Genomic DNA, 26,235 nt, shown 5'->3' with positions numbered 1-26,235 from the left:
TACCCTATATATCTTTCTTCACAGATAGTCACACTTCTGTGGAACACATTTCCTCTCCCTTTTCATCCATTGGGGCCGTTCCCTGGGGAATAATGTCTCACTCTGGTGATCCATCCACGCCCGGGTCTGTCCACCTCAGCTCCCGGGACTGATGTTTGTTTCCGGTCGATCCTCCGGCCCTTCACGCTTACATCTAGTTTCATTGACATTTCTGTAAGTAGTTGTGGTGAATTGGGGTTATCTCCCCTCTCCTCTTCCCATTTACATCAATGACTAATCTATTTAATTTTATTTTACTATAAACTAATTATGTGTTTCAATACATATAGACATCTACCTCATACTTGCTCCTGAAGAGTGGCAGTCGCCACGAAACGCGTAGAGGCAATAGATGCCTTTCTACTCTTACTGTACTACATCAGCACTTACCATACTCACTAATTGGATCGTACCAATAAATTAGAGATACAGCTTTTTATCAGGGAGACACGCTTTTATGAAAATGGTTCTCTATAATGTGCATGATATGAACTCATTATGCTACTATTGTTGTTGTCATTATCAGTGTTTTATTAAATTTATCCCAATGTACTTTGTTCTATACAATGTTTCATATTATGAACTGACTGTGTTACTATTTTACTATGGTAATATTATTATCATTACTTTTATAAATAAATCTTTGACTGCTAATTGTTGTCCTGCAATGCTGTCATTAGATGTCTATAGTTCTGGGATACCGAGTACCGTCCATTTCATATATATCGTTTTTTCTCCAGGGGTGCATCCTTCATATAAAGTCCCACTTTCCTTCCTTTTTATCAGGTGCAATTTAGTGTTGTGATAGAAAATAGAAGATAATAATGAGAGAAGAGAGGATATGGATGGGATTAGAGGATAATGATGAAAGACAAGAGAATACATTGGTCAGTGTACAGTGGGTGGAACAATGAGATGATGTCACACAGCACTATATGTAGATGATCGAGGTCTTATAGGGGACAATAGAATAACTGATGACAAACGAGTCATTATTTCTGCCTCCTACTGGAAGGACAGATCATTCGAACCAGGGGACTTTTGTCTAAATAATGGAATGAAAGGGTGACAAAACCATAGAGTAAGTCTATGCCCTCCTGGATAAAGTAAGCCCCTCTCCTCCTAGATAGAATGAGTCCCTCTCCTCATAGATAGAGTGAGTCCCTACCCTCCCAGATAGAGTGAGTCCCTGTCCTCCTGGATAGAGTGAGTCCCTGTCCTCCTGGATAGAGCAAGTACCTGTCCTCCCAGATAGAGTGAGTCCCTGTCCTCCTGGATGGAGGAAGTCCAGGTCCTCCTGCATGCAGCATGTTTCCGTCCTCCCAGATAAAGTGAGTCCCTGTCCTCTGATATAGAGTGAGTCCCTGCCCTCTAATATAGAGTGAGTCCATGTCCTCTGATATAGAGTGAGTCCATGTCCTCCTGCAGAGAGCAAGTCCCTGTTCTCTAAAATAGAGGAAGTTGCCCCCCCCCCTCCCCCGGATCCAGCTCTTACATCCTCAGTTCCAACAGGAGCTAACAGTTTTTTTTTCTGCCTGGAAGTGATGGCTGTCTGCTGGTTTATAACTGTAGAGACTGGGAGAGGGATGACATTCATTTTGTTTACTGACTCACAGTCCTCCAGGCAGGACTACAGAACCATTGAACAGCTGCAATGAATGAGGTATAGGAGGGAGCATTGTCCTTTGTCTCCCTTCCCTTACTCCACACAAGTCAATGTACAGCAATATATAAGGCAACATATCTTTTATCAGAAAAGCTCCACATTTTATTAATAAAAAGTTATTCCTTGAGCTCCAGAGAGTGACTTTGCCTAGGCTGAGATGATGTCATCAGTCTGGGTACAAGTCACAAGTTGAGAGGCTGCAGCAGGGGGTGATTTACATGGCTGAACTGAAATCACTTTCCAGGAAAGTAGATGGTGATCCTGGATGATGGCTAAACAAAGATGGTGCCAATCTTAAGTGAGAAGTGGATAAAGGCATTACCTGGGTGAAAACTATGATTGCACTAATCTTGAGTAAATATATTAGATGACAGGTCCACTTTAAGAAGGACATGGTCAGGGTGTCTACTTGTAGGGCCACTGAAGCTCTCGTCTTTTAATGTTTTGTATTTACCAGATAAATAATTTCTCTGTTGTTGGGAGGGGAATTATGCTGTTTTATTTCCTCATAATTTGTATCCACATAAATCTTGAGTAATATCATATAATAATATTCATTCTGGTGTGAGACTTCTTCCTCCTCATCCCTCGTCTGTCTGGTAATCAGGATATGGTCGACGCCGTCACCTACGACCTAAAGTTCAGTACCATCCAACTGAAGGAATTCAGACATGGTGGTAAGTATGATTTATGATGATGTTGGTTGGTTTTGTTTAATCCAGATGAACCGATCCTCATCCGTATTTGTTGTGTGATGGTTCAATGGAAGAATATTCAATATTCATCAAAATTCAGTTCCATTAATTGGATCTTCTCACCTTTGACTTTATCCTTTTTATTAACCTCTACATTGCTCAATAATTATAGACGACATGTCAGTCTGTGCAAGGGTCTACATATAGCCATGGCAAACCAGGCTATTATCATTAACCCCTACAGTTCTGGATAATTATGACCAACATTGATCCTGTACAAAGGTCTACATATAACCATGGAAGACTGAGAGGCTCCTATGGGGCCCATAGATGTTCAGCTATATCAGCCATTCTCAATCTCAGTATTCTGTGGAACCCTAAGGATTCTAGGGTTTCCTGTGGCTCATTGACCTTCCACTTGCTGGTTTCTAGATTGTCCTGGGGCCATTGTCACTTGCCATTGCCAGCAGCAGCATTGTCTTCTTAACTTCTTAGCTGTCCTCAAGGGTGACATTCTTCCCATTGAGTGCCAATGTAAGGAGAACTGACCCACCGGTGAATTGGTTTTATCCCAGGTACACTCAGACCTGAATTTTTTTGAGAAAAGTTGAGCTGCATAGTGAGTTATTAGGTAGAATTAGCATATGGATGCATTAAACGTTTAGTAACCTCTGTAAGAAAACAATTGGTATTTTAGGGCTGTAAAATGTGTGATGGCACTTTTTCTAAACCCTTCAGGGACCCCCCTGTTTCTTTCATCTCCATCTCAAAGGCAATTCCTCTAGAATGTCTAATAATAACTGCCTTCATAGGAATCCAACAGAGATTTTTAAACTTCCTACACATTTATTTCATCCAAATATATGTGCCAAATGTTACTGTTCCCATTACCAATCATTGTGCAACCAGACAGTTCTAGGGCCCATTGGAGTCACATGGTTTGCTATGGTTGTAGTTAAGGCTTTACATATTGTGTATCAACAAAGGGCTCATCTATGAGATGGACATTAGTGAGACATCGTTCTTGTCCAGGGTCATCAGTTATGGCACGTGTGTATGTGCGCGTGTATCGATGTCTGCTTAGAAATACAAGGTTCACCCTACACCTAAAGTCAGTGGCCGGTAATGTAGACCAATAATGTACAGGAAGCACCATTCCATCCCATCTTAGCTGGGCACAGACCAGGGAGATGTGAGGATGGATGGGGTCTCACAGAGTTGTGAGGATGGAAGGGGTCTCATGGAGATGTCAGGACCGATGGGGCTTCACGCTGGTAGAAATAAGTGGCTGTCTTTTCTGTGGAGGGTCATATAGGACATTTTCTGGAGGTCCTTAGGTCCTCCCAGTATGCAGAGCTTTGTAGAAGTGAGAGAAGCTGAGGAATGTCCTATAGTATACAATATAGTAAGTGCTGATTTATGCTTTTCATGGCTTACATTATTATTATTAGTATTATTATAATTAAACATCTTCTTGAAGTTGGTTTCAAGCAACAAGTCATTTTTTTTTGTTATGGACATTCAGTTTTTCCTCCTTCTCCATTCTCATAGTCTATCCCCACTGCTGGAAAGTCCAACCTTAGGGGTGAAAATAATGCTGGATTAAGACAATCTGCTCCACTTAGATAAAACTTAAACACAACATTATTTCTGAACACACAATATTTATATGCTATAGATGGAGAGAGACTGGTCACTCAGTTCTCTGTCCTCCACTCATCCTACTCTGTAGTTGGGAACAAGGTCAGGGGAGGGGGATCTTGTGGGGAAGGCAGGGTGTCATTAATACAGGAGTCTTAGTATCTCCTTTTCTATATACCCCAAACCTTCATCATTTCCAATACAGAGGAATGCTGTTTTTCCTAAAGCTTCTCCCCAACAGCACACAATATAGGTGGATACAGACACACCTTACACCCCTGTACTCCTGACACCTAACCTTCCACAGAGGGATGCCCTGTTCCATCTTGTATTTGGCCAATATAGGGAGGGTACATTGTTGAAAATGTTTAGGTTGTATACAATATGTGTAAGATTTTAAAGGTTAGGTCATTAATGACTTTGGAGATTAGGTTATAGAAAGTTTGGGGTTTTGGAATATTCTGTAGGTTAGTTTGCAGGAAATTTTGGAAGCCAGGCTGTGGAAGACTTTGGAGGCTAGGCTGTGGAAGACTTTAGGGGTTAAGCTGTGGAAGACTTTAGACGTTGGGCTGTGGAAGACTTTGGAGGTTAGGATGTGGAAGTCTTTGGAGGTCAGGCTGTGGAAGACATTGGAGGTTAGCCTGTGGAAGACTTTGGAGGTTAGGTTGTGGAAGACTTTGCAGGTTAGGCTGTGGAAGACTTTGGAGGTTAGGCTGTGGAAGACTTTGGAGGTTAGGCTGTGGAAGACTTTGGAGGTTAGGCTGTGGAAGACTTTGGAGGTTAGGCTTTGGAAGACTTTAGAAGTTAGGCTATGGAAGACCTTGGAGGTTAGGCTGCGGAAGACCTTGGAGATTAGGCAGTGGAATTATTTGGAGGTTGGTCTATGGTAGACTTTGGAAGTTAGACTGTGGAAGACTTTAAATGTTAGTCTGTGGAAGACTTTAGAAGTTAGGCTGTGAAAGGCTTTGGAGGTTAGGCTGTGGAAGACTTTGGAGGTTAGGCTGTGGAAGACTTTGGAGTTTAGGTAAAGCGGTTGTAAACCTCTGAAATGAAAAATGAACAAAGCATATTGTTCATTGTGTGTACAAGCCTCAATACAATGATTCCTGTCTGATCTCTCACTCCTCTGCCATCTGCATAAGTCACTCTTAAGAATCTGTGCTGGCACTACAAAATCCCAGAAAATGCCTGTGTCTCCCTATGAGATTGTAGAGAAGGGGGTTTACAACCTCTTTAAAACATTTTATAAGTTATGTCAACACAGTAAGAGCTACCACGGACCAAGCAATAAATCAAATCAGGAGGATTTAGTATAAAATTGGATTTCTTCTTTTTAAAGAGCACCTGTAGTCTACTGATATGTGATAAACAAAATAATAAAAAAGAGGAATAAAAATATAAAGGTGAAAGTGTTTTGGCCTACAATCCTTGAAGTCACCCACATTAGCTGCTGGCCAAGTGCCCTCTTGTAAGAAGGAGCCCCCTGAATCTCCATAGAGAAGATGGTCTATGGCCTAACCCTCTGGTGGTCAGACCCAGGACCGATCTATCTATTCTAGACTGTTTTATGAAGATTCCCAGTATGGAGGATAACGTGTGTTACAATTTTAACAAAAGAGGACTTGTATCTGGAAAGACGTATTTCAATTTTTCAGCAGCAACATTGTATTATTTTATCCAATTGATTGCTGGCTGTATCTCAATGTGACCAGTAAGAGGTCAGTGCTATTCCACCCTGGAGATCTTTGTTTCTGTAGAAAGGGTCATCCAACACAATGACTTCTGAGTCAATCGGTTTATGACGATCGTCTTTGTTCTGTTTCTGGAAATGTCTGATGAGCAGGTAATGCAGAACCTACACTCCATAGAAAAGAGGAAGTCCGATAATCTATTTATCTACCAGAGACATCCACAAAGACACACAAACAACCACAAGAACCCATATCACACAATATTTCACAATAGTGTCTGAGGGAGCAAAAACAACAAAATAAGGTTTTGTTTTTCCTTATACTTTAACATGGAAAAAAAAAAATTACATCTACTCTTAAAATATCTCCAACCCCCTCCTCTTACCTATCCTGCCTAACCTGTGTGACACTAAAAAAAATTTTTTTTTTTTCTTATTAAATCCATATAGACAAAACAAAACAAAAAATGCACCAAAACTTTCTACTTTGATCAGCGTTAGTTGTAAAAAAAAAAGAAAATGTGTTACTGTACGTAGATAAAAATATAAATTTTATTCTATTGTTTGTCCTTTTTAAAATTACACCAAAATGATTCTGATACGAAGCTTAAAAGAGTTTGTCACGGAACATCCCACACTCCACTTGAGTGCTTCCATCAGTATATCACTTCCTCCCAGTCTGGATACAGATATCCGATATTCCAACCGCTCATAAGCACAAAACAAGGCAACACTTGTTTCACTGCTAACATGGACTAACTCTTTATTTGAGATCTCACACAAATATATACAGCAGGATGACTAAAACCTAACCTAATTAACATGAGCTAATTATCTAACATGACCTTTTGCCCAGACTTGTGGTCACCGAGCTTCACACAGTACATTATACATTATCATAACTACAACCACAGGACATTTTCACAATAGCAGGAGCTAATTACAATTAACAATACAAACAGTGTTCTCCCCCTCAGCTTAGACATCAACAACTATAGTAGGAGTAGACTGTTCATCTCCTAGCCAGTCCTGAAGGCTAATGTGATCAGCTCACTCAATTAACATGTTGAGTTCAGAATCAAACAAACCAATAATATTCTTTACATATATATCCTGGGAGATATTGGGGATAAATATTACTGTCCCATTTTAAGCAATCCAAGACATACCCTTGAAGTCACCATTTCCCATATGGCATACACAGGGTCCCCAGAGTCTGTGTGTCCTGGGGGACCAGGACCCGAATCCACAGTACTACCACCTCAAGAGTCCCCAGGCATACAGCTCACAAAGAGCACCGTTCCCCCAAATGCCAGGGCCCATAATCGGTCAGCAGGAGGCTTGCATTCAGTCCCCTCCAAAAGCCTCTATCCCGGGTGAGTCTGTCACAAAGTTAATAAGAAATAAAATAAAGGTTTTTTTTTCTTTTCTCAGTTTTGCATTTTGAACATGCAACACCTATTTTTTATGCAATGTATAGACAAACAAAAAAAATATAACATAACAAAAAAGGCACTTTTTTGTACTTTGATCAGCGTTAGTTTAAAAAAATAGTGTTAACTGTTATTCTTTTTTTTTGTTGTTCTTTTTAATGCAACAAAATTAACTGACATTTGCAATTTTGCCTTTTTTTTAAAAGCAAAAAAAAAAAAAAAAATAACAAAATAAATGAAAATGAAAAAAGTTAAAATATTATATATTTCAAACTAATGGTTAGAAAAATATAAACAACTAAAAAAAATAGCAAACCATTTATCATTTTCCTTCCACTTCACAATTATGTGGCACTTTGTGTTAGTCTATCACATAAAATCCCAATAAAATACATTTACGTTTTTGGTTGTAACATGACAAAATGTGGGAAATTTCAAGGAGTGTGAATACGTTTTCAAGGTAATGTATTTCTCTGTAAAAGAGGACATTACACTGTTAAAAAAAGAGGTTTAAAAAAGTGATTGGCTTATTCTTATTTACAGATATCACCCCGGAGTCACTATGTGGAATCAAGGAAATCACATACAAGAATGTCAGCCCTGTGATAGACATCCATGGAGGAGGACAGAAGAGCCAAGCAAAGGCCAAAAGAGGTACTGTGCATAAAGGTGAGGATGATGGTGATAGGATGTGATGATATGGTGATATAATGATGATATGATAGAGGTCATATGGTGTTATGATGATGGAGATGATCTGATGATACATTGATGGTATGATGGTGATGAAATGGTGATATGATGATTGTATGATAAAGATGATATGATGATGATGATGATATCTATGGTGATATGATGTTGGTATGATGGAGATGGTCTGGTGAGATGATGATGGAGATGATGTGGTGTGATGGTGATGATATGATGGAGATGATATGGTGATATGAGGATGGAAATGATATAGCGAGATGATGATGGAGATGATATGGTGAGATGATGATAATATGATGGTGATAATGATGATATGATGATGGAGATGATATGGTGATGTGATGATGGAGATGATTTGGTGATATGATAGAGATATGATAGAGATGATATAGGGATATGATGATGGAGATGATATGGTGGAGATGATATGGTGATGGAGATGATGATGATGTGATGGAGATGATATTGTGATATGATGACGGAGATGGAGATGATTTGATGATATGATGATAGAGATGATCAGCCCCAGCACTGCCCATCATGGCCCGATGTTAATGAGGAGGTTCAGACACAGATTATATTGGCAGTTATAAGAGGCAGTTGGATTCATGAATTAGGTGAAAGCTTCTGATTTTTGATAATTGCAAAATCTGTTGTCGGAAATTCCAATCGTGTGTACACAATTCCGCCGCACAAAATTCCACGCATGCTCGGAATCAAGCAGAAGAGCCGCACTGGCTATTGAACTTAATTTTTCTCGGCTTGTCGTACGTGTTGTACGTCACCGCGTTCTGGATGTTCAGAATTTCCGACAACATTTGTGTGACCGTGTGTATGCAAGACAAGTTTGAGCCAACATCCGTCGGAAATAAATCCACGGTTTTGCTGTCGGAATGTGCAATCGTGTGTACGCAGCAAAACAGTTCAAATTTGGTTGGCATGTCTAAAGTCATATGAGTGATTTTGGTGGCAAAAACATGTTTAATTTGTAAAAAAGAGTAGAAGAGAGATTTTGGTATTTTATGTTTGGATTGTAGGTCAGAGAAGGAGAGAAGTTTATGTGTCACTGGGTCAAGTGGCGTAACTGAAATATACCAGCTTGGGTCCACGGTAACTAGGGATGAGCTTCGTGTTCAAGTTGAACACATGTTCGACTCGAACATTGTGTGTTTGGCGAATTACGAACGTTATGGGTTGTTTGCGCTAAATTCAAGTGGCGCATCACGGCCCATAATTCACTGCGGCATCGCAGTGCATTGCTGGCTAATGATTGGCCAAGCATGCACTATGACCTGCATGCTTGGCCATCACAGCGCCATGTGTACAGAGAGCCGTAACTGGCCAAAGCCAGGGAGGCCTTGGACAATTATGGCTCAGGGGGTTTAGTACACGCCCCACACTATATAAGGCCGCCGGCGTGGCGGCCTTGTGTAGTGTGTTGTGGCGGAGAGAGATAGATAGACAGAGAGCCAGTGTCATTTGATTTAAGTTATATAGAGTAGGCAGGTTGAGTCAGTTAGCTGCACTTACAGTGCATTGTGTATATATATATATATATGCATCCCAGGTGTTGTGTGTATATATATATATATATATACACACACACACTGTATTCAGTTTAGCTAGATCCTTTCCTGTTATTCTCTTCCTAATATACTGACAGGCAGGCAGGTGTTTTTACAGTATTTCCAGTTAGTGTACTGTGTACCCTGCACAGTTGCACCTACAGTATAGCTACCTGAAGCCAAGTGCCTGTGTGCTTCTTCTGATTCTATTAACAGCACAGGCAGGCTCTTGAAGTATTTCCAGTTAGTGTACTGTGTACCCTGCACAGTTGCACCTACAGTATAGCTACCTGAAGACAGGTGCTTGTGTGCTTCTTCTGATCCTATTAATAGCACAGGCAGGCTCTTGAAGTATTTCCAGTTAGTGTACTGTGTACCCTGCACAGTTGCACCTACAGTATATCTGAAGACAAGTGCAGGTGTTCTCACACTAATAATACTACAGGCAGGCAGTTGATTCAAGAGAGCCCGGAACAGCAGCATGCAATGCCTAGGTGCAGGGCGTGCATGACTTTGGGAGCAGTAGGGTTAACCAAGCTGGTAGGAGGGGTTGGAGTTAGCCGAGGGGGAGGGATTAAGGTATGCCTTAAATTGGTAATCCCGCCCTGGGGGAGTAACAGTAGAGTGGAGGAAAGTTCCCGCCCACCCTCCCCTTTTATCGGTGAAGGGAATTTGCGTTTGGAGGATTGTGTTTTTATTCTCTTACAGGTTGAGGACGAGGAGAGATCCTGGTAGAGCGGGCGTTGGTCTGTGCAAAAGAAGGAAAATGACTAAAGTAAGAGTTGGTTTGGGAGATAAAGTTGATATGGGTCCTTATGGTGGTTCCCGGTTAACGGAGGTTAGCCGGGAAGTGATAATGGGGCACTGCGGTCATTGGTTAGTCTCTGTGCCAGCTTGTCGGCTTGAGGCCTATGGTATATATTTGATGGGGCCGCAGTGCAAGTGTGTTATGGACATGTTTTGATTATTAAGAGATTGCGCAGACCAACGCTTGAGATATTCATTTGCAGTTAATGTTAATATGTTTATATTTCTAATTAAAAGATTTATTTGTTTAAATAAAGTAGGCTGCTAAGGCCTTTTATTACTCCAATCTTGGTGTGGTCTTAGTTATTGGGGTAATGGGGAAAAGATAGGGGTAAAAGGGTATGTTAAGCATATCTGTTATCCAACAGTCATGCTAGCTGCAGTATAATCGGTATATATATATACATCCCAGTTTTGTGCAGCTACATCTCACTGCAGGCCATTCGTATGTCTGGAAGGCCAACAAGAAGAGGCAGACAGTCACAAGCCAATAAAAGAGGGCAAGCAGGCTCTGTGTCTAATGGCAACAGTGCTGGTCGTGGACATGGTGCATTCTCATCAGCACATGGCCGTGGGACACGCTTGACCTTTTTTTCGGCAGCTGGCCGTGTTGAGCCGCAACATGTGGAAGACTTGGTCGAGTGGATGACCAAGCCGTCCTCATCCTCCTCATCCTCTCTCACTCAGGCTCAGGGTACTTTGTCTGGCAAAGCAGCTGCCAACGCGGCCTCCTACCTCGGCTCAATGGCATCAGTCACTCCTTCCTTAGCCCCACCATGTCCTCCTGAGGAGTCCCCCAAACTGTTTGACCACAGTGTTGGGTACATGCTCCAGGAGGATGCCCAGTGTTTTGAAGGCTCCGATGATGGTACTCAGCTAGAGGAAGGCAGCATTGTGAGCCCAGACAATGGGGTGCCCAAGAAGGACAGAAATCTGGCAGTCATGTTCCCCCTGCTGCAGCATACTGCCAGGTTTGCTCCAGTGATGAGGAGGGAGGGGATGATGAGGTCACTGACTCCGCGTGGGTGCCTGATAGGAGAGAGAAAGAGGAGGAGGCACATCACCAACGAGGCAGGATGCCCTCCAGGGGCCAGCTTAAGGGCAGCACACTGACTACATCACACCGGAGAGCTCCGCATGTGCAGGGCGCTGCTGTCTCTGCACGTTATTCCAAAAGTTCTTTGGTGTGGGCCTTTTTTGAGACAAGTGCCTCAGATCACACCGCTGCTGTTTGCAACATATGTCTCAAGGGTATCTCGCGTGGCCAAAACATCTCCCGCTTGGGCACCACATGCTTGACCAGACATATGTTGACCTGCCATGCAGTTCGTTGGCAAGCGTACCTTAAAGACCCACACCAAAGAACAAAGAGGACCTCTCCTTGCTCCTCATCAGCTGGGATCTCCAACCCCACTATACCTTCAGTCCTCTCTGAGACCTAAACTGAGAGGAATGAAGGTGTAGAATTAGGTGTGTCACAGCCAAGTACTTGCGGGCAATCTGCTATCGGTACACCAACATCAGATTGTACCAGGCACATTTCCCTGCCCCAGCTGCTGCACCACAGAAAGAAGTTCGCTCCCAGCCATCCACATGCCCAGCGGTTGAATGCTAGCTTGGCAAAATTGCTAGCACTTAAACTGCTACCTTTTCAGTTGGTAGACTCTGCCCCCTTCAGTGAGTTTGTGGAATGTGCAGTTCATCAGTGGCAGGTTCCCAAACCCCACTTCTTCTCATGGAAGGCGATTTTGGCTCTCTACCGGCATGTGGAAGGCAATGTCTTGGCCTCGCTGGACAGGGTGCATATTATCGCTGACTCATGGTCCAGCAGGCATGGACAGGGACGTTACCTAAGTTTCACGGTGCATTGGGTGACTCTGCTGGCAGCTGGGAAGGATGCAGGACAAGGTGCAGTAGTGTTGGAAGTTGTTCCACCACCACGCCTCCAAAATGCTACTACTGGTGATTCTGACACACCTCTCTCCTCCACCCCCTCCTCTTCTTCTTCCTCCATGGCCTCTTCCTGTGCTTTGTCCTCGGAACATGCGGGGCTCCATAGGCGTTCAAGGGGCTACGCAAGTACGCAGGCCAAAAGATGCCATGCGGTGCATGAGCTGGTGTGCTTGGGGGACAGGAGCCACACTGGGGCAGAGATTCTGTCAGCTCTGCAGGGGCAGATTCAGAGATGGTTGACGCTACGCCAGTTTAAGCCAGGAATGGTGGCTTGCGACAATGGCACCAACCTCCTCTCTGCCCTCCGACAGGGACAACTGACCCATGTGCCCTGTTTGGCTCGCGTCCTTAACTTGGTGATGCAGCGGTTCTTGGGCGGGTACCCGGGCTTACAGGATGTACTGAGGCAGGCCAGGAAAGTATGTGTGCATTTCCACCGGTCGTATAATGCCAGTGCTCGCCTGGCTCACCTCCAAAAGCAATTTAACCTGCCCAAGAACCGCCTAATCTGTGACATGCCCACCAGGTGGAACTCAATGTTAGTCATGCTGCAGCGGCTGCACATGCAGCAGAGGGCCATCAATGAGTACCTGTGCGACTATGGCACCAGGACAGGGTCCGGGGAGCTTGTTTTTTTTCCCCACACCAGTGGGCCATGATCAGGGATGCATTCAATGTCCAGTCACCATTTGAGGAGGCCACAAGGATGGTGAGCAGGGACAGTGCATGCATCAGTGACACTGTCCCCCTTGTCCACCTGTTGGAGCACACGCTGCGTGGAATAATGGACAGGGCACTTGAGGCAGAACAGAGGCAGGAAGAGGAGGACTTCTTTAGCTCTCAAGGCCCCCTTTAGCCAGACAGTGTTCCTGCGTGCCCGCCGATCACACAGGAAGAGGACAAGGTGGAGGAGGAGGATTGTGTCAGCATGGAGGTGGAGCCTGGCACTCAGCATCAGCAGCAGTCTTTAAGGGATCATTTACAGTCCGAAGAAACCATTGACTTGTACGTGGCTGGGAGGAGGTGGCTGCGGATCATGTTGTCCTTAGTGACCCAGAGGACTCTGGACTGAAAGCCTCAGCAAACCTACGCTGCATGGCCTCCCTGATCCTGCAAAGCCTGCGGAAGGATCCTTGTATTCGTGGTATCAAGGAGAGTGATCGTTACTGGCTGGCAACCCTCCTTGATCCACGTTATAGGGGTAAGGTTGCGGACCTTATTTTGTCATCGCAGAGGGAGCAGAGGATGAAACATCTTTGGGAGGCCTTGCAGAAAGGTCTGTGCAACGCGTTCCCAGAGACTGGGTGGTTAAAAAACTCCTGTTCCTGGACAACGTGTTGTTGAGGCTTCGTTCAGTCAAAAAAGGAGTGGTGGAGAAGGTGGCTGTCTGACCGATGCATTCAGACAATTTTTTATTCCGCAGCCCCAAGGTATGATCGGTTCCAGCAAACATCGCCAGTGTCTGTTTTACATGGTGCAAGAATACCTAGGGGCAAGATCTGACTTGTACACCTTTCCCACCGAAAATTCTCTGGGTTACTGGGTCTTGAGGATGGATCACTGGCCAGAGCGTGCACAGTATGCAATTGAGCTACTGGCCTGTCCTACATCCAGCGTTCTTTTGGAATGCACATTCAGTGCTGCTGGAGGCTTTGTAACCGATCACAGGGTGCGCCTGTCCACCGACTCGGTCGATTGGCTGCCTTCAAAAAAATTAATCAGTCTTGGATCACCACCAGATACCAAGCACCTGATGCTGATGTAACCAAATAATTTTTTTTGAAATGTCAGATTCCTACAAGACTGCCTATGCTGTTGCTGAGTAGGGATGAGCTTCGAGTTCGAGTCGAACTCATGTTCTACTCGAACATTGGCTGTTCGCAAGTTCGCCGAACAGCGAACAATTTGGGGTGTTCGCGGCAAATTCGAATGCCGCGGAACACCCTTTAAAAGTCTATGGGAGAAATCAAAAGTGCTAATTTTAAAGGCTTATATGCAAGTTATTGTCATAAAAAGTGTTTGGGGACCCGGGTCCTGCCCCAGGGGACATGGATCAATGCAAAAAAAAGTTTTAAAAACGGACGTTTTTTCAGGAGCAGTGATTTTATTAATGCTTAAAGTCAAACAATAAAAGGGTAATATCCCTTTAAATTTCGTACCTGGGGGGTGTCTATAGTATGCCTGTAAAGGGGCGCATGTTTCCTGTGTTTAGAACAGTCTGACAGCAAAATGACATTTGGAAGGAAAAAACTCATTTAAAACTACCCGCGGCTATTGCATTGCCGACAATACACATAGAAGTTCATTGATAAAAACGGCATGGGAATTCCCCACAGGGCAACCCCGAACCAAAATAAAAAAAAAAAAATGATGTGGGGGTCCCCCTAAATTCCATACAAGGCCCTTCAGGTCTGGTATGGATATTAAGGGGAACCCCAGCCAAAATTTTAAAAAAAATTGACGTGGGGTTCCCCCTAAATTCCATACAAGGCCCTTCAGGTCTGGTATGGATATTAAGGGGAACCCCAGCCAAAATTTAAAAAAAAAATTGACGTGGGGTTCCCCCTAAATTCCATACCAGACCCTTCAGGTCTGGTATGGATTTTAAGGGGAACCCCGCGCCAAAAAAAAAAAAAAAAAAAACGGCGTGGGGTCCCCCCAAAAATCCATACCAGACCCTTATCCGAGCACGCAACCTGGCAGGCTGCCGGAAAAGAGGGGGAAGGGCAAGAGAGTGCCCCCGCTCCTGAACTATACCAGGCCACATGCCCTCAACACTGGGAGGGTGCTTTGGGGTCCCCCCAAAGCACCTTGTCGCCATGTTGATTGGGACAAGGGCCTCATCCCCACAACCCTTGCCTAGTGGTTGTGGGGATCTGCGGGCGGGGGGCTTATCGGAATCTGGAAGCCTCCTTTAACAAGGGGACCCTCAGTTCACCCCCTGTGTGAAATGGTAAGGGGGTTCAAAAGTACCCCTACCATTTCACAAAAAAACTGTAAAAAATGTTAAAAATGACAAGAGACAGTTTTTGACAATTCCTATATTTAAAGTTTTCTTCTTTTCCATCTTCTTTCTTCTATCTTCTTTCTTCTATGTTCCTTCGGTTTCTTCCTCCATCTTCTTCTTCCTCTGGTTCTTCCTCCGATTCTCTGCTTCTTGCTCCGGTGTTCTCGTCCGGCATCTTCCTCTGTGGCATCTTCTTCCCTTCTTTGTTCTCGGGCAGCTCCGCATCCATGATGGGAGGCTCCCACTGTGTGACACTTGTGTATCCATGGAGGAGCGTTGTCTGTATATGGAGTTTTCAGAAAATAGCTGGGGAAGCTAATAATATTTTTTTTTTACTTTTTGTTTATTAAAGTTTTACAGTATACTCTATGTAGAGGTACAATGCATTGGTACAGAATAGACTTATGATATTGTCATATGGTAAAAAAGGATATAAGCTGGAAGAATGAGTGAAAATCCTTCTATGATACAACAAATCGTACTTCCATTTTAGGAATGGCTATATATGTTTCAGTGTTACATAGTTACATAGTAGGTGAGGTTGAAAAAAGACACAAGTCCTTCAAGTACAACTCATGTGTGTGATTTTATGTCAGTAGTACATTGTATATCCCTGTATGTTGTGGTCATTCAGGTGCTTATCTAATAGTTTTCTGAAACTATCGATGCCCCCCGCCCCCACCTGTGGAAGGAAACTCCACATCCTTACCGCTCTTACAGTAAAGAACCCTCTATGTAGTTTAAGGTTAAACTGCTTTTCTTCTGATTTTAGTGAATGGCCGTGTGTCTTATTAAATTCCCTTTTGCGGAAAAGTTTTATACCTTTAATGCATGCCAATATTCGGTTAGCTTTGTTAGCAGCAGCTTGGCATTGCATGCCATTGCTGAGCCTATCATTCACTAGGACCCCCAGGTTAGTTTCCATCCTAGATTCCCCCAGAGGTTCTCCCCCCAGTGAGCAGATTGCATTCATATTTTTGCCACCCAAATGCATTTTTTTACATTTTTCTCCATCCTGCAGAGAAGTTATTGCCCTGCTTAGCTTAGTATCGTCTGCAAATACAGAGATTGAGCTGTTTATCCCATCCTCCAGATCATTTATGAGCAAATTAAATAGGATTGGTCCCAGGACAGAACCCTGAGGGACCCCACTTTCCACACCGGGCCATTCCGAGTACTCCCCATTTATCACCACCCTCTGAACTCGCCCTTGTAGCCAGTTTTCAATCCATGTACTCACCCTATGGTCCATGCCGACAGACCTTAGCTTGTACAGTAAACATTTATGGGGAGCTGTATCAAATGCCTTTGCAAAATCCAGATACACCACGTCTACGGGCCTTCCTTTATCTAGAGCTCACCTCCTCATAGAAGGATAACAGATTGGTTAGGCAAGAACGATTCTTCATGAATCCATGCTGATTACTGCTAATGATACCGTTGTCATTACAAAAACCTTATATATAGTCCCTTATATATATAGTCCCTTATCATCCCCTCCAAGAGCTTGCATACTATTTATGTTAGGCTGTCTGGTCTATAGTTCCCAGGGATATATCTTGGTCCTTTTTTAAATATTGGTCAGTATATTGATCATAAAAATTAGGAACAATGGTCTGGCAATTATTTGACTGAGTTCCCTAAGGACCCTCAGGTGCAAGCCATCTGGTCCTAGTGACTTATTAACCACTTACGGACCTCCCACCGTCGTTATACGTCGCTACTTTGAAGACAAATAGCAGCTAGCTACCATAACCCCAGTATCCTCTTCAAGAGCGGGCGGTCCGATTTCAAATAAAAGTGGTCTCTGCGGTGGATTCACCACAAGATCACTTTTATCAGCGGTGGGAGATGCCCCCCCGCCACTCTCCGGTGCCTTTCGATGTTTACCGGTGCCGTCGGCAGCGGCGGAGGCAATCGGGTGTGTTTCCTGGGCTAACATGGAGACGAGTGAGTAGAAGATGGCCCCCACCAATCTCCATATCGTTGCAGGGCGGAGGTGACATCAAAACATCACTTCCGTTCAATGCTCTTAAAGGGACTTTTTTAATTTATTTTTTAAATGACATACATTTTTATTTAAAATTTTAATTGTATTTTAGTGTAAATATGAGATCAAGGCATCATGGACCAAACCAATCTCTTTGCCCAACAATTCATTGCAACCTACCCCAGCTCCAGCTATGCCCGCCCTTTTGAATGGAGACCCCTAACAGTAGTGGAGCTAAAATTGTTTTTAGGCCTAACCCTCAACATGGAGCTTACAAAAAAAATGAAATGCATAAGTATTGGTTGACCAAACCCATCCACCATATGCCAATTTTTTCATCGGCCATGCCCAGGTCCCAATACGAAATTATAATGCGCTTCACCCCCACACCCTGCACTATAGGTACTTCTGATGACACCTTTATATCACTTTATGGTTCCTGCACCATAGCTTTACCTGTTCTACCATTATTTTTGTCATAACCAGTCACTATTTGTATTAATCCACTGTCATACCCCTACATACTCTACCCTATATATCTTTCTTCACAGATAGTCACACTTCTGTGGAACACATTTCCTCTCCCTTTTCATCCATTGGGGCCGTTCCCTGGGGAATAATGTCTCACTCTGGTGATCCATCCATGCCCGGGTCTGTCCACCTCAGCTCCCGGGACTGATGTTTGTTTCCGGTCGATCCTCCGGCCCTTCACGCTTACATCTAGTTTCATTGACATTTCTGTAAGTAGTTGTGGTGAATTGGGGTTATCTCCCCTCTCCTCTTCCCATTTACATCAATGACTAATCTATTTAATTTTATTTTACTATAAACTAATTATGTGTTTCAATACATATAGACATCTACCTCATACTTGCTCCTGAAGAGTGGCAGTTGCCACGAAACGCGTAGAGGCAATAGATGCCTTTCTACTCTTACTGTACTACATCAGCACTTACCGTACTCACTAATTGGATCGTACCAATAAATTAGAGATACAGCTTTTTATCAGGGAGACACGCTTTTATGAAAATGGTTCTCTATAATGTGCATGATATGAACTCATTATGCTACTATTGTTGTTGTCATTATCAGTGTTTTATTAAATTTATCCCAATGTACTTTGTTCTATACAATGTTTCATATTATGAACTGACTGTGTTACTATTTTACTATGGTAATATTATTATCATTACTTTTATAAATAAATCTTTGACTGCTAATTGTTGTCCTGCAATGCTGTCATTAGATGTCTATAGTTCTGGGATACCGAGTACCGTCCATTTCATATATATCGTTTTTTCTCCAGGGGTGCATCCTTCATATAAAGTCCCACTTTCCTTCCTTTTTATCAGGTGCAATTTAGTGTTGTGATAGAAAATAGAAGATAATAATGAGAGAAGAGAGGATATGGATGGGATTAGAGGATAATGATGAAAGACAAGAGAATACATTGGTCAGTGTACAGTGGGTGGAACAATGAGATGATGTCACACAGCACTATATGTAGATGATCGAGGTCTTATAGGGGACAATAGAATAACTGATGACAAACGAGTCATTATTTCTGCCTCCTACTGGAAGGACAGATCATTCGAAACAGGGGACTTTTGTCTAAATAATGGAATGAAAGGGTGACAAAACCATAGAGTAAGTCTATGCCCTCCTGGATAAAGTAAGCCCCTCTCCTCCTAGATAGAATGAGTCCCTCTCCTCATAGATAGAGTGAGTCCCTACCCTCCCAGATAGAGTGAGTCCCTGTCCTCCTGGATAGAGTGAGTCCCTGTCCTCCTGGATAGAGCAAGTACCTGTCCTCCCAGATAGAGTGAGTCCCTGTCCTCCTGGATGGAGGAAGTCCAGGTCCTCCTGCATGCAGCATGTTTCCGTCCTCCCAGATAAAGTGAGTCCCTGTCCTCTGATATAGAGTGAGTCCCTGCCCTCTAATATAGAGTGAGTCCATGTCCTCTGATATAGAGTGAGTCCATGTCCTCCTGCAGAGAGCAAGTCCCTGTTCTCTAAAATAGAGGAAGTTGCCCCCCCCCCCTCCCCCGGATCCAGCTCTTACATCCTCAGTTCCAACAGGAGCTAACAGTTTTTTTTTCTGCCTGAAAGTGATGGCTGTCTGCTGGTTTATAACTGTAGAGACTGGGAGAGGGATGACATTCATTTTGTTTACTGACTCACAGTCCTCCAGGCAGGACTACAGAACCATTGAACAGCTGCAATGAATGAGGTATAGGAGGGAGCATTGTCCTTTGTCTCCCTTCCCTTACTCCACACAAGTCAATGTACAGCAATATATAAGGCAACATATCTTTTATCAGAAAAGCTCCACATTTTATTAATAAAAAGTTATTCCTTGAGCTCCAGAGAGTGACTTTGCCTAGGCTGAGATGATGTCATCAGTCTGGGTACAAGTCACAAGTTGAGAGGCTGCAGCAGGGGGTGATTTACATGGCTGAACTGAAATCACTTTCCAGGAAAGTAGATGGTGATCCTGGATGATGGCTAAACAAAGATGGTGCCAATCTTAAGTGAGAAGTGGATAAAGGCATTACCTGGGTGAAAACTATGATTGCACTAATCTTGAGTAAATATATTAGATGACAGGTCCACTTTAAGAAGGACATGGTCAGGGTGTCTACTTGTAGGGCCACTGAAGCTCTCGTCTTTTAATGTTTTGTATTTACCAGATAAATAATTTCTCTGTTGTTGGGAGGGGAATTATGCTGTTTTATTTCCTCATAATTTGTATCCACATAAATCTTGAGTAATATCATATAATAATATTCATTCTGGTGTGAGACTTCTTCCTCCTCATCCCTCGTCTGTCTGGTAATCAGGATATGGTCGACGCCGTCACCTACGACCTAAAGTTCAGTACCATCCAACTGAAGGAATTCAGACATGGTGGTAAGTATGATTTATGATGATGTTGGTTGGTTTTGTTTAATCCAGATGAACCGATCCTCATCCGTATTTGTTGTGTGATGGTTCAATGGAAGAATATTCAATATTCATCAAAATTCAGTTCCATTAATTGGATCTTCTCACCTTTGACTTTATCCTTTTTATTAACCTCTACATTGCTCAATAATTATAGACGACATGTCAGTCTGTGCAAGGGTCTACATATAGCCATGGCAAACCAGGCTATTATCATTAACCCCTACAGTTCTGGATAATTATGACCAACATTGATCCTGTACAAAGGTCTACATATAACCATGGAAGACTGAGAGGCTCCTATGGGGCCCATAGATGTTCAGCTATATCAGCCATTCTCAATCTCAGTATTCTGTGGAACCCTAAGGATTCTAGGGTTTCCTGTGGCTCATTGACCTTCCACTTGCTGGTTTCTAGATTGTCCTGGGGCCATTGTCACTTGCCATTGCCAGCAGCAGCATTGTCTTCTTAACTTCTTAGCTGTCCTCAAGGGTGGCATTCTTCCCATTGAGTGCCAATGTAAGGAGAACTGACCCACCGGTGAATTGGTTTTATCCCAGGTACACTCAAACCTGAATTTTTTTGAGAAAAGTTGAGCTGCATAGTGAGTTATTAGGTAGAATTAGCATATGGATGCATTAAATGTTTAGTAACCTCTGTAAGAAAACAATTGGTATTTTAGGGCTGTAAAATGTGTGATGGCACTTTTTCTAAACCCTTCAGGGACCCCCCTGTTTCTTTCATCTCCATCTCAAAGGCAATTCCTCTAGAATGTCTAATAATAACTGCCTTCATAGGAATCCAACAGAGATTTTTAAACTTCCTACACATTTATTTCATCCAAATATATGTGCCAAATGTTACTGTTCCCATTACCAATCATTGTGCAACCAGACAGTTCTAGGGCCCATTGGAGTCACATGGTTTGCTATGGTTGTAGTTAAGGCTTTACATATTGTGTATCAACAAAGGGCTCATCTATGAGATGGACATTAGTGAGACATCGTTCTTGTCCAGGGTCATCAGTTATGGCACGTGTGTATGTGCGCGTGTATCGATCTCTGCTTAGAAATACAAGGTTCACCCTACACCTAAAGTCAGTGGCCGGTAATGTAGACCAATAATGTACAGGAAGCACCATTCCATCCCATCTTAGCTGGGCACAGACCAGGGAGATGTGAGGATGGATGGGGTCTCACAGAGTTGTGAGGATGGAAGGGGTCTCATGGAGATGTCAGGACCGATGGGGCTTCACGCTGGTAGAAATAAGTGGCTGTCTTTTCTGTGGAGGGTCATATAGGACATTTTCTGGAGGTCCTTAGGTCCTCCCAGTATGCAGAGCTTTGTAGAAGTGAGAGAAGCTGAGGAATGTCCTATAGTATACAATATAGTAAGTGCTGATTTATGCTTTTCATGGCTTACATTATTATTATTAGTATTATTATAATTAAACATCTTCTTGAAGTTGGTTTCAAGCAACAAGTCATTTTTTTTTGTTATGGACATTCAGTTTTTCCTCCTTCTCCATTCTCATAGTCTATCCCCACTGCTGGAAAGTCCAACCTTAGGGGTGAAAATAATGCTGGATTAAGACAATCTGCTCCACTTAGATAAAACTTAAACACAACATTATTTCTGAACACACAATATTTATATGCTATAGATGGAGAGAGACTGGTCACTCAGTTCTCTGTCCTCCACTCATCCTACTCTGTAGTTGGGAACAAGGTCAGGGGAGGGGGATCTTGTGGGGAAGGCAGGGTGTCATTAATACAGGAGTCTTAGTATCTCCTTTTCTATATACCCCAAACCTTCATCATTTCCAATACAGAGGAATGCTGTTTTTCCTAAAGCTTCTCCCCAACAGCACACAATATAGGTGGATACAGACACACCTTACACCCCTGTACTCCTGACACCTAACCTTCCACAGAGGGATGCCCTGTTCCATCTTGTATTTGGCCAATATAGGGAGGGTACATTGTTGAAAATGTTTAGGTTGTATACAATATGTGTAAGATTTTAAAGGTTAGGTCATTAATGACTTTGGAGATTAGGTTATAGAAAGTTTGGGGTTTTGGAATATTCTGTAGGTTAGTTTGCAGGAAATTTTGGAAGCCAGGCTGTGGAAGACTTTGGAGGCTAGGCTGTGGAAGACTTTAGGGGTTAAGCTGTGGAAGACTTTAGGGGTTAAGCTGTGGAAGACTTTAGACGTTGGGCTGTGGAAGACTTTGGAGGTTAGGATGTGGAAGTCTTTGGAGGTCAGGCTGTGGAAGACTTTGGAGGTTAGGTTGTGGAAGACTTTGGAGGTTAGGCTGTGGAAGACTTTGGAGGTTAGGCTGTGGAAGACTTTGGAGGTTAGGTTGTGGAAGACTTTGGAGGTTAGGCTTTGGAAGACTTTAGAAGTTAGGCTATGGAAGACCTTGGAGGTTAGGCTGCGGAAGACCTTGGAGATTAGGCAGTGGAATTATTTGGAGGTTGTTCTATGGTAGACTTTGGAAGTTAGACTGTGGAAGACTTTAAATGTTAGTCTGTGGAAGACTTTAGAAGTTAGGCTGTGAAAGGCTTTGGAGGTTAGGCTGTGGAAGACTTTGGAGGTTAGGCTGTGGAAGACTTTGGAGTTTAGGTAAAGCGGTTGTAAACCTCTGAAATGAAAAATGAACAAAGCATATTGTTCATTGTGTGTACAAGCCTCAATACAATGATTCCTGTCTGATCTCTCACTCCTCTGCCATCTGCATAAGTCACTCTTAAGAATCTGTGCTGGCACTACAAAATCCCAGAAAATGCCTGTGTCTCCCTATGAGATTGTATAGAAGGGGGTTTACAACCTCTTTAAAACATTTTATAAGTTATGTCAACACAGTAAGAGCTACCACGGACCAAGCAATAAATCAAATCAGGAGGATTTAGTATAAAATTGGATTTCTTCTTTTTAAAGAGCACCTGTAGTCTACTGATATGTGATAAACAAAATAATAAAAAAGAGGAATAAAAATATAAAGGTGAAAGTGTTTTGGCCTACAATCCTTGAAGTCACCCACATTAGCTGCTGGCCAAGTGCCCTCTTGTAAGAAGGAGCCCCCTGAATCTCCATAGAGAAGATGGTCTATGGCCTAACCCTCTGGTGGTCAGACCCAGGACCGATCTATCTATTCTAGACTGTTTTATGAAGATTCCCAGTATGGAGGATAACGTGTGTTACAATTTTAACAAAAGAGGACTTGTATCTGGAAAGACGTATTTCAATTTTTCAGCAGCAACATTGTATTATTTTATCCAATTGATTGCTGGCTGTATCTCAATGTGACCAGTAAGAGGTCAGTGCTATTCCACCCTGGAGATCTTTGTTTCTGTAGAAAGGGTCATCCAACACAATGACTTCTGAGTCAATCGGTTTATGACGATCGTCTTTGTTCTGTTTCTGGAAATGTCTGATGAGCAGGTAATGCAGAACCTACACTCCATAGAAAAGAGGAAGTCCGACAATCTATTTATCTACCAGAGACATCCACAAAGACACACAAACAACCACAAGAACCCATATCACACAATATTTCACAATAGTGTCTGAGGGAGCAAAAACAACAAAATAAGGTTTTGTTTTTCCTTATACTTTAACATGGAAAAAAAAATTACATCTACTCTTAAAATATCTCCAACCCCCTCCTCTTACCTATCCTGCCTAACCTGTGTGACACTAAAAAAATATTTTTTTTTTTCTTATTAAATCCATATAGACAAAACAAAACAAAAAATGCACCAAAACTTTCTACTTTGATCAGCGTTAGTTGTAAAAAAAAAAGAAAATGTGTTACTGTACGTAGATAAAAATATAAATTTTATTCTATTGTTTGTCCTTTTTAAAATTACACCAAAATGATTCTGATACGAAGCTTAAAAGAGTTTGTCACGGAACATCCCACACTCCACTTGAGTGCTTCCATCAGTATATCACTTCCTCCCAGTCTGGATACAGATATCCGATATTCCAACCGCTCATAAGCACAAAACAAGGCAACACTTGTTTCACTGCTAACATGGACTAACTCTTTATTTGAGATCTCACACAAATATATACAGCAGGATGACTAAAACCTAACCTAATTAACATGAGCTAATTATCTAACATGACTTTTTGCCCAGACTTGTGGTCACCGAGCTTCACACAGTACATTATACATTATCATAACTACAACCACAGGACATTTTCACAATAGCAGGAGCTAATTACAATTAACAATACAAACAGTGTTCTCCCCCTCAGCTTAGTCATCAACAACTATAGTAGGAGTAGACTGTTCATCTCCTAGCCAGTCCTGAAGGCTAATGTGATCAGCTCACTCAATTAACATGTTGAGTTCAGAATCAAACAAACCAATAATATTCTTTACATATATATCCTGGGAGATATTGGGGATAAATATTACTGTCCCATTTTAAGCAATCCAAGACATACCCTTGAAGTCACTATTTCCCATATGGCATACACAGGGTCCCCAGAGTCTGTGTGTCCTGGGGGACCAGGACCCGAATCCACAGTACTACCACCTCAAGAGTCCCCAGGCATACAGCTCACAAAGAGCACCGTTCCCCCAAATGCCAGGGCCCATAATCGGTCAGCAGGAGGCTTGCATTCAGTCCCCTCCAAAAGCCTCTATCCCGGGTGAGTCTGTCACAAAGTTAATAAGAAATAAAATAAAGGTTTTTTTTTCTTTTCTCAGTTTTGCATTTTGAACATGCAACACCTATTTTTTATGCAATGTATAGACAAACAAAAAAAATATAACATAACAAAAAAGGCACTTTTTTGTACTTTGATCAGCGTTAGTTTAAAAAAATAGTGTTAACTGTTATTCTTTTTTTTTGTTGTTCTTTTTAATGCAACAAAATTAACTGACATTTGCAATTTTGCCTTTTTTTTAAAAGCAAAAAAAAAAAAAAAATAACAAAATAAATGAAAATGAAAAAAGTTAAAATATTATATATTTCAAACTAATGGTTAGAAAAATATAAACAACTAAAAAAAATAGCAAACCATTTATCATTTTCCTTCCACTTCACAATTATGTGGCACTTTGTGTTAGTCTATCACATAAAATCCCAATAAAATACATTTACGTTTTTGGTTGTAACATGACAAAATGTGGGAAATTTCAAGGAGTGTGAATACGTTTTCAAGGTAATGTATTTCTCTGTAAAAGAGGACATTACACTGTTAAAAAAAGAGGTTTAAAAAAGTGATTGGCTTATTCTTATTTACAGATATCACCCCGGAGTCACTATGTGGAATCAAGGAAATCACATACAAGAATGTCAGCCCTGTGATAGACATCCATGGAGGAGGACAGAAGAGCCAAGCAAAGGCCAAAAGAGGTACTGTGCATAAAGGTGAGGATGATGGTGATAGGATGTGATGATATGGTGATATAATGATGATATGATAGAGGTCATATGGTGTTATGATGATGGAGATGATCTGATGATACATTGATGGTATGATGGTGATGAAATGGTGATATGATGATTGTATGATAAAGATGATATGATGATGATGATGATGATATCTATGGTGATATGATGTTGGTATGATGGAGATGGTCTGGTGAGATGATGATGGAGATGATGTGGTGTGATGGTGATGATATGATGGAGATGATATGGTGATATGAGGATGGAAATGATATAGCGAGATGATGATGGAGATGAAATGGTGAGATGATGATAATATGATGGTGATAATGATGATATGATGATGGAGATGATATGGTGATGTGATGATGGAGATGATTTGGTGATATGATAGAGATATGATAGAGATGATATAGGGATATGATGATGGAGATGATATGGTGGAGATGATATGGTGATGGAGATGATGATGATGTGATGGAGATGATATTGTGATATGATGACGGAGATGGAGATGATTTGATGATATGATGATAGAGATGATCAGCCCCAGCACTGCCCATCATGGCCCGATGTTAATGAGGAGGTTCAGACACAGATTATATTGGCAGTTATAAGAGGCAGTTGGATTCATGAATTAGGTGAAAGCTTCTGATTTTTGATAATTGCAAAATCTGTTGTCG

Source organism: Aquarana catesbeiana, linkage group LG01 (genome assembly GCF_042186555.1).
Source record: "Aquarana catesbeiana isolate 2022-GZ linkage group LG01, ASM4218655v1, whole genome shotgun sequence".
In the NCBI taxonomy this organism is placed as follows: Eukaryota; Metazoa; Chordata; class Amphibia; order Anura; family Ranidae; genus Aquarana; species Aquarana catesbeiana.
Note: the sequence above shows the minus strand (reverse complement) of the source record.